Here is a 9,163-nt window from a genome sequence, read left to right on the forward strand (position 1 = left end):
CAACCCTGGCAGCATTTGAGGTCTCCACACAGCCCCAGACACGATGCTGCCGTGGGTAAGGCTGAGAGAAGCCTAGAGGCAGCTGAGAAGCAGGGGCTTCTCCCACCTGGCACCTGCCCAAGATTCCTGAGCAGAAGGATGTTTCCTGCCATGAGAACTGGGGTTGCCTGCTTCCATGGGAGCCAGGAGCATTGGTGCCCACTACTGAGTTATCCTGAGCTCTGCCCACAGTGGGGGATGGTGGCCCAGAAGACTGCCAGACCAAAAGGTCAACCACAGCAATCTCAGAGGTGATGGATGCAGCTGGTGTACACCAGGATGGGATGAGACCACCTGGAACCAGGACTGCAACCAGCCCAGCATGGCAGTCACGAGGGGATGGGAGTCCAGCACACTGCTGGGCATCGCTCAGCACTGTGGAGCTGGAGCCAGTTCAGTGTCTGACACTGGCTGGAGAAGCATCATCTTATAATACAAAACTGAAAAAAACCTCAGGAAATCAGGAAAGCTCGCCCCAATCCCCAGGCTATCCTGGGACAGCAGAGCATCACCCAAGCATGAGCCCATCCATGAGCTCCCATCACAGCCCCAGCCAGCCAGAGGAGGGCCTGCAAGTGAGCAGCCTATGGATAAATTCAAAAATCCCACATCACAGACACTGATGTATGTCCTGGCAGGTCACCAGAGGCTCCAGCCCAACTATCACATCAGGACAGCTGTGGCAATGTCTCACTGAGTCTTGGGAATCTCCAGGGATGGAGATGCCCCAGTCCCTTTGATTGTCCCAGGGCCATTCTCCCAGGGAGGAATTTTCTTCAAGGGTCCAACATGAACCTTCAGTTGGTAGGTATTTTACCCCATCACATCACCTGGCACCATCAAGAAGGGTTCAACTTCATCATGAAGCTCTCTCAAGGGAGGTTTAGGCCGGATATTAGGAAAAGGTTCTTCCCCCAGAGAGTGGTTGGGCACTGAACAGGCTCCCCAGGGCAGTGGGCCAGTGGTCACAGCCCCAAGGCTGCCAGAGCTCAAGGAGCATTTGGACAATTCTATCAGGGAGATGGTGGAATTGTTGGGGTGTCCTGGGCAGGTCCAGGAGTTGGATGGTCTCTGTGGGTCCCTTCCAACTCAGGATATTCTGTGATTCTCTGATTCTATGATCTTAGTCACTGGCTGTTCTTGAACCTTTCCCCCAGCCCAACCCAGCCCACTCCACTTCTAGCACAGTGCATGCCAGCTCCATGACCATGTTGATAGCCCTTGTCCTGACCTCTCCATTTTCTTCACGTCGCTCTTGGACTAGGAGACCCACAACTGGACCCCTGCCTCAGGTGTCTGCCTGTGCCCTTCCCAGCAGCCACCACTGTGGGCTTTGCCTTGCTCTGAGGAAAAACAACAAGCTGATATTCAGCCTGAGGTCCTCTGTTGCCTCCAGAGTCTTTTTAACAGGGTCTTTCCAGTTCAGATAGGTTAAAATCTTCTTCAAGCAATTTGACCACAAAGGACATGAATGAGACGTCACCACACCTCAGCATCATGAAGGACTGATGTCTCCTCATGATGTGACTGTGAATCTCTTTTCCAAACATCCTGCAGACTTCCCTCCCACTGCCTCACGTTGGATATCTCTGACTAACAGCTCCCCATGGCAGACACTGGTGAGGGGTCCACAAGTCAGAAGAGGCTGAAAATCATCCATTTCCCTGCAGCTGAGAGCTTACCTGGAAGATCATACATGCTGAACACATTTGCTGCTCTGACCTGCTTTCCACCTCTCTCTTGAACATGCAGAAAACTTTGACTTCAGGGAAAAACAGATGAACCCAGTCATAATGTGGAGAAATCCAAGTGTTCTGCTCCCTTGAGATGGAGCAAGATCCACCTTCCCTGATAGACAGGTAGGGCATTTGGTGACAGTATGGTGGCCATGGCTGAGGAGAAGCAGTGGGTGAGACTGGCGGGAGATGCTCTGATGGAGCCACCAGCCCTGTGCTCCACCAGCACCTCATCCATGGAATCAGAGGAGTGCAAGTGTGGGCCACACTTGTGGCCTGTCCCCTCCTCCACCAACACTGCAACACTGATCTTCCCATTTCCTGCCAATTTCCCAAAGCGAAGAAGGAGCCTTTGGGTTGGACAACAGCACGTTTGTTTTGGCTTGGCTGGCGAGCAGCGATAAAAGCCAGCCTGCTGCCAACAATTCATTTCCTATTTCAGGCCCTACCAAAAATAAACTCAGAAGGGAAACTCCAATGGGAACAAAACATGCAGGAGACAACTCAGGGCTCCCAAAACTACATAGGAAATTTATCCCTCAGAGTTCACTGGGAAGAGGTACAGCAGCATTAGGGGGATTTTGTGCTGGGTGGGGGGATTATGAGGGGCTTGGGGAACTCCAGAAAGGTTATAGAGATATAAATATCTATTCAGCTGACAATCCCTGTAGTGGCTCCACGTGGCTACATCACACATGGAGAAATGGCCGTTTCCTTCTTTGCCCCCAAAACGAATGCAGGGGTCCCTGACTGCCTTCCCTAGGACACTCCAGGGACGGCCAGTCTGGGGGCACTGGGATGTCCCCAGGCCACATGGGTGATGTACTTGTGCAGCCACCATCCAGCTGGCACAGGGCTCCCTGCTGCCAGGCTGTGTGGATCACCAAGCCCTAGCTTGGCATGGACACCTTGATCCAGCACCCACAGCTTTCCCTTGGGATGATGGAGCCTTTGGGTGGGTGTTTGCAGCCTTCTCCCTCATGAAATAAGGCAGGGGGTGGTTTTGTCACTGCTGCCTTTCCCTGTGCCCAAGATGCCACAAGACATAGGACATTGAGATATATATACACTCCAGGAGAATATTATTTATTTATGTTTATTTATATATGTGTATATATACACCCCCACACAAAAATATGTATGTATATTACATGCATATTTTTGTGTGGAGATATGTATATAATATATATGTATGCCCTCCTATACACTCTAGGAGTAATTTTTTTTTATATTTCTATATTTATTTTCATATATTCTCCTATATACTCCTATATTTCATACATTCTCCTACATACTCCTGGAGTACATAGTACATACACTTACACATATATAAGAATATAAGTATAGATATATACCCTTCTTTATTTTTATATATATGCTTATATATTTATATTAATTTCTACTTATTTTAAATACATATGTGCATACACACACATGCAAACACTTATGCACTTACCTATTTATCTAGGTTGTAGGAGCTGAAGGTGAGGATGGAGAGGTCAGGCTCAGCCTGCCCCCAGCCTGCAGCATCCAGGTGCCAGCTCCATCCCAGCTGGCCATGTGGCAGTGGCACCCAGGCACCTCCCACCACCATGCCCACAGACCTGGTCTTTTGATGTTGAATCCAACAAGTGCTGTGCTGGGCACTTCCCTGAGGATTTGCAGTTCAGGGGGCTCCAGCAAGGACTTGCTGGGAAACAGGGCAGCAGAGTGCCTGGCAGGGATGTTACCTCCTAGCAGCAGCTCCAGGCTCTGCAAGCAGGACCTGGCACCATTCTAAAGTCATTTTGTCCTCACTGATGGGCACTCATGGCTAGGCAAAGCCACAGTCATGCTTCTCTGCCCTCTGCTGCCGTGCATCATATGGGCTTCAAACTTCAGGGGTGCACACGATGTGCCTTTTGCAGGGCACAGTGCAGTGCCCTGAGCACTGGATGGGAGAAGGGGGCTGCAGCTGGAGCTCCCCACTCAGCAGGCATCGGGGACGCAGGCAGCACCTCCCTGGGCTGCCCACCCAGCAACCCCACCTTGGCTCCATTTTAAGACTCTTCCTCACCCCGTGGAGTAGTGGAAGCATTTCCATGTGATCCAGAGCACTAAATAATCCCCGGTCGCAGTGAGCTGCACAGAGCAAAGGGACACAGGGAGATGTCACTATGCAGATCCAAGAGCCTGAGCCTTTATTTCAGCTTCTGAAAGTATCATTTAAGAAAAATCCCTATTTTTGCAGGGAAAGCACGAGGGCACTCTATCCAAGCACTTCGATCAGGAGAGGAAGAATAATCAGGCAGAAGATAAGGAGAGGCTCTGGCACTGCCGGTACCTGATTCATCCCCAGGCCTGTGCTCCCAGCCACACCGCATCCGCCCTTGTTTAGTCTGTGTGGAGCACAAATCACTGTGCAATGTCATCACTCTGCCCGGGCCTGGATTTCATTAAGAGCCACATGATCGGCCCTGGCTGCTGGCCGTGCTCCCCCCGCAGAGCTGTGCAGGATGCCAGGGCGGGGTCGGGGTAGGGGGCTAAATTGGTGCCTTGTCTGCAGGAGAGGAGTCACAGCTGCCTCGTTGGAGTTTGGTCCCCCTCAGGGCAAGGCAGTGCAGCCTGCAGCTGCACTGCTCAAGTGGTCCTCAGGACCCACGAGTTGGGGTCACTGCCCCTGGCAAAAGTCCGGCTGCTGACACAGAGGGGCATGGGTGGCAACTGGGCAGCCCCAGCCAAAGGATGGAATGGATTGGCTGCAGGCTGCTGCATCCCTGCATCCCATCACAGCCTTCTCATCCCTTGCAGCTCACTGCAGCTCTTGCATCCCTTGGATCCTTTACATGCCGTAGCACCCCTTACATCCTGTTGCACTCCCTGCATCCCTTGCAGCCTCCTTGCATACCTTGTATTCTTTATAGCCTACTGCAGCCTTTGCAGCCCTTGCAGGCCACTGTATCCTTTACATCCCTCGCATCCTTTGCGGCCCTCTGAATCCCTTATATCCCACTACATCCTTTACATCCCTTGCAGCCTGCTGTGTCCCTGGCATCCCCTACATCCTCTGCACTCTCTCCCCCTCACAGCCCATGGCCCCTGCACACAACTCCCAGCCAAGCCCACACACTTCTGTCTCATCACAGCTCATTCTTGGTTATGAAGCCCCATGCACTGACCTGGGAGCACCCATACCAGCCAGTTGGGAGCCTCTCCAACAGGTCCAGGGGAAGCAGCTCCTACCCCTTGCTCAGATTCTCCAGGCAGGGCTGTTGTCCACGAGGTGGTAAAGACCCATCACCCCACCTCAAACAGACCTAACACCCCTCTCTCTGCAGGTAGTGAAGACACGAGAAGTTTGTGGGATGCTGAGCCATAACCAACAATGAATTTGCCCTGGCTGAGCATCCATGTCCCATCCCAAGGAAGGATATGCAGTCAGGATGCGTGCATGCAGCATCTCCTCTGAGTCCCCAGGGAGTTCAGCCCAGACAACCAAAGCCTGGCCATGTTCTCCAACACGTAACAACGCATGCTTCTCATGGCAGGTCAAGAGAGCTCTTCCAGCCCAGTAGCCCTTGCTCTCCCGGCTACACCCCCAGCCAAGCCAGGAAGGGAGCTCGGAGGCTTTACCCAGCACCACTGAAGAGACAGCAACCACCTCAATCCAGATCTTATTTTAGCTGCAGCTTAGGGGTGAAATTCTCATTCAAATATTCAGCTCCAGAGGCCAGAGCAGGGGAAGTGCTTTTACTCCACAGTGTTTAAATTGAAATAAATCCGATGAGCCCAAGGCTGAGGCTCTGGTGGTCCCAGCCATGTGCTCCCCTCACCTGGGGGACATGGCTGAGGGCCCATACAAGCTTATAGTGGCTTGAAAAAGGAGACGGGAAGCTGGGGATGGGTAGCAAAGCCTCTGTGGTGGGTGACTACACACCCACTGCAGAGAGGAGTCAGGAGGCTGCTGCTGTAGTCACTTCCCCAGGGGTGCAGGGGGCTGGTACAGGTCTTGGAGGATCCAAAGAGTAGCTGGAGGAGACTTGGGGAAACCATCCAAGCCAAGCCAGCTGAGGAGAGACAGAGCCAGCCTTTGAGGAGAGGAGCCCCCCAGACCTAGCCCTGGCTGCTCCCTGGCTCCATCCCTCAGCAAGGGACTGACTGGCTTGGGCTTGGGTTGAGGGCACCATGGCTCAGGCTGAGCTGCTGTCGAGTCACCAGCTCTGGCACATGCCATAGAGAGCAGAGCTACTGGTGGCATGCTCGTCAGCTCCCAGCCCAGGCATCAGATCATACTGACTTGTCCCTGGCTCCACAGTAAAGGCAGTAAAGCCATGTTTGGTGCAATCTCGGCAGTGCAGTGGCCTCTTTCAGTGACAGCTGGTTGCTTGATGACACCGCTCTCACCAAAGGCTGTGGAGGTGCTCCCAGCTCTGCAGCAGTGATTCAGAGCCTCCCACAGGGCAGTCCTCCCACAGGGACTCCAAGCTTGGACAGTCATCTCCCAGGAACAGGTGTGCGATTGGGCTTCTCTGGAGGATTATTCCCCATGGCACTGTGCCCCAGTGCACTGTGCTCTGTGCACACCCCACTCCTGCTGCCATCTTTGCTCAACTCAGGATCCAGCAAAGCCCTAAAAATGCTGTTTTCCAGCATTTCTGAGTGTGCAAATGTGCCTGCTGCAGGAAAGGGACATTGAGGCATCCCTTCCCTAAACAGGCAGTGGACACCTTTGCAAATCTCTCCATCCTGGGAGATATTTTCCGTGTAGGTGAGTGCAAGAAGCCTAAACCCCACCTTTTGCTTAGAGCCAAGGCAAGTGGCTCCAGTGGGATACAGAATCCTTTGGCCCTCTGGATGACCCCACCCATCCCACACTAGGTCACAGGCTACATCCCATGAAGTGTTCTCATTCCGTCCACTCTCCTCTGCACTGGAAGTGTGAGGAAAGCCCCGTGGCTGGTTGAGGGCTCAGGAAGCAGCAGCAGGACAGGATCAGTCAAAGATTCCTCTGTGCCAAGGGAAGGAGCATCCTGCTCTCCCGCTGCAGAGCTCCTATGGCCATGAGCATGTGGCCTCATCCTGCCTGGCAGGGCACATCACTCAGTGCACATTGGCCAGAGGCAGCTGGAGCAGGATGATGTGGTGGGAGCATGTGCAGGTCCCACTGGGCTCTTCCCCAGCCCCTCTTACTCTGTCCTACATCCCCACAAGCATCCTGGCCCAGCAATGATCCCTGTGCAAATCAGGGCCGGGTGCTTCATGGAGCACATGCCAGCTCAGTTCCCTTCCCCAGGACCCCCCCAAATCCCAGCTTTTGAATCCCCAACCCCGCAGGATGCAGAGGCAGCACCCGGAGCTGCCAGGCTAATGAGGAGTGCATGGGACCCACATCTGTTAGCGATTGAGGCGGGAGCAGCTCTGGGAAGGGAGGAAGCGCAGATTTCCTGCAGCACAAAGGAAGGGAGAGGAATGTCCGCGGCAGAGTAGAGGGCCCAGCGCCCCCCTCCCTCTGCCTTCACAGGGGTGCACAGACACCATATTGTGCTCACTCCTTTGCTGGCATGGCTGGAGAGCGTCCCTGAGAATGTGCCCCCCTCTTCCCTGGGCTGAGCCCCTCGGCTGCCCCCCTTTCTACTCGCAGACGTGACCTCCATGGCCCCTGTCCACCATCCTGGCCATGCACCACTGGAGCCTCCATGGCCTCTTCCCTCCAGCCTGCTGCTGCTCAGGGACTGGGGTCGACACAACCCTCCCCACAGGCAGACATCCCCAGGCTTGAACCCCCCTTGAAAGAGCCTTGGGAAGGGAGCAAAGCCTGGCGAGTCCGTGAGGGCAGTGACATCAAGGCAGGGGCTGCTCTGTGTTGTGCCTTTGGGGATGTGACACTTGGAGAGGACAAGGAAGGTGGCATTTAGGTCCTCACCAGTGTGGCCAACTGTGTGAGGGGAGGCAGCTGGTCTGCTCCTGTTCCAGGTGAAGTTTGGTCACCATACCTGAGCATCCCAGCCTGACAAAGAGATTTTGGGCTGTGCTGCTGGGGGAATTCCCTGGGGCAGCAAAACTCTGTGACAGCAGATGACAAAAAGAGAGGCATATTTAGCAAAAGCTGCCATCAAATCGTTATGGTGGAGGAGGGCAAACTGCTGGGGATGTTTTCATACTGATCCAGGACATTGCCCCAGCCAAAGCTGGCCAGCACAGCTCATAGCTCTGCATTAAAGGACCCTTTTTTCCCTTCCCTGGCAGCTCAGCAGGCTGCAGCACTCGTCCTCTGGCTGCCTCAGCATAGCACGACCTCGTGGTGGTTCCTGAGTGTGGGGTTGAAGTAATTTGCCTGTTCAACATATGAGGAAGTCATTCCATGGGGATGTTGCCCCCAGGCTGGAGGAAGAGCAGGCAGGGTGGGCAATGGGCAGGACAGATGGACACAGCAGGGTTAACTGCACAAGGTCTAAGCAGCCTAGAGGCAGAGGGATCTGCAGTCAGCCCACCCAAAGCCTCTCCAGCACTTGGGATTTGGGGATCCTTGAATGGAAATTTGAGGCAATGAAGGGGGGAAGCAGGGGGGCAGAAAGAAGGCAATTTCTACTCAGGGATGTTTTTCCATTTGGCTAGGGATGCTTCATGAACTCTCACACAGCCATTTCCAGTTCCCTCAAGAGGCAGCACGGCTTCTGTAGGCTTTGAAGTCCTATTAAATCCAATATTTTTAAGGCATTTTTAATCCATTTCAGCAGGTCTTTCATTTTGCTGATTCAAGCCAGGAACCTTTTCCTGTGACTGCTGCCATGAATGCACAGCCCTCATCACCCACACCCCAGCACCCTCGGGGAGAACCCATCACTGTTCCACGACTCCACGGTTTTCAGGGATTGGAAGGGATCTGGGCAGCCACACAGCCTCGACCTTCCCAGGGCACCCGAAAACATCGGCCAGCATAGCCCTGGCGATGTCTCCGTAGGGAATGTTACCCAGCTCACGGGCTAGAATGGCCTCTGACAGTGAAATCCCACCGGTGCCGGTGATGCCGGCGGTCACCTCATTTTTGGCTGCAGTGAAGTCACCCTGTGCCACCCATTTCAAAGCGAATTCCATCCGAAACTCTCCTGACAAAGTAATTTAAAACACCTGCAGCTACTTCCAAGCCGGAGCAGCGGGACACTTCGGGATCCCCGCCCGTGCATCACATGGGATGGTCTATAGAGGAACCGCCTGGAAACCTCCGACCGGTGGCCAGTCCGGGTCGCAGGGCAGGCGGGGGGGACGGGTAGTGGTCCGCCGTGCCGCCGAGACAGGTGGGGACCGAGGACGCGCCGCGAACGGCGACCGGGAGCGCCAGGAATAGCGACCGGGAGCGCCAGGAATAGCGACCGGGAGCAGCCGGGCTGGGGCTGAGGGGGCGGGGCGAT

General features: G+C 54.3%; 1 protein-coding gene across 1 annotated transcript in view; it reads left to right on the top strand.

The window, feature by feature from the left end:
• Positions 1-9,163, top strand: part of LOC114063227 (protein DGCR6) — a 20,685-nt gene that overhangs the window by 3,246 nt on the left and 8,276 nt on the right. The gene's annotated exons all lie outside the window — the stretch shown is intronic.

This window comes from Empidonax traillii, unplaced genomic scaffold (genome assembly GCF_003031625.1).
Source record: "Empidonax traillii isolate 1590-97213 ecotype Southwest subspecies unplaced genomic scaffold, ASM303162v1 scaffold459:size589781, whole genome shotgun sequence".
NCBI classification, from domain to species: domain Eukaryota; kingdom Metazoa; phylum Chordata; class Aves; order Passeriformes; family Tyrannidae; genus Empidonax; species Empidonax traillii.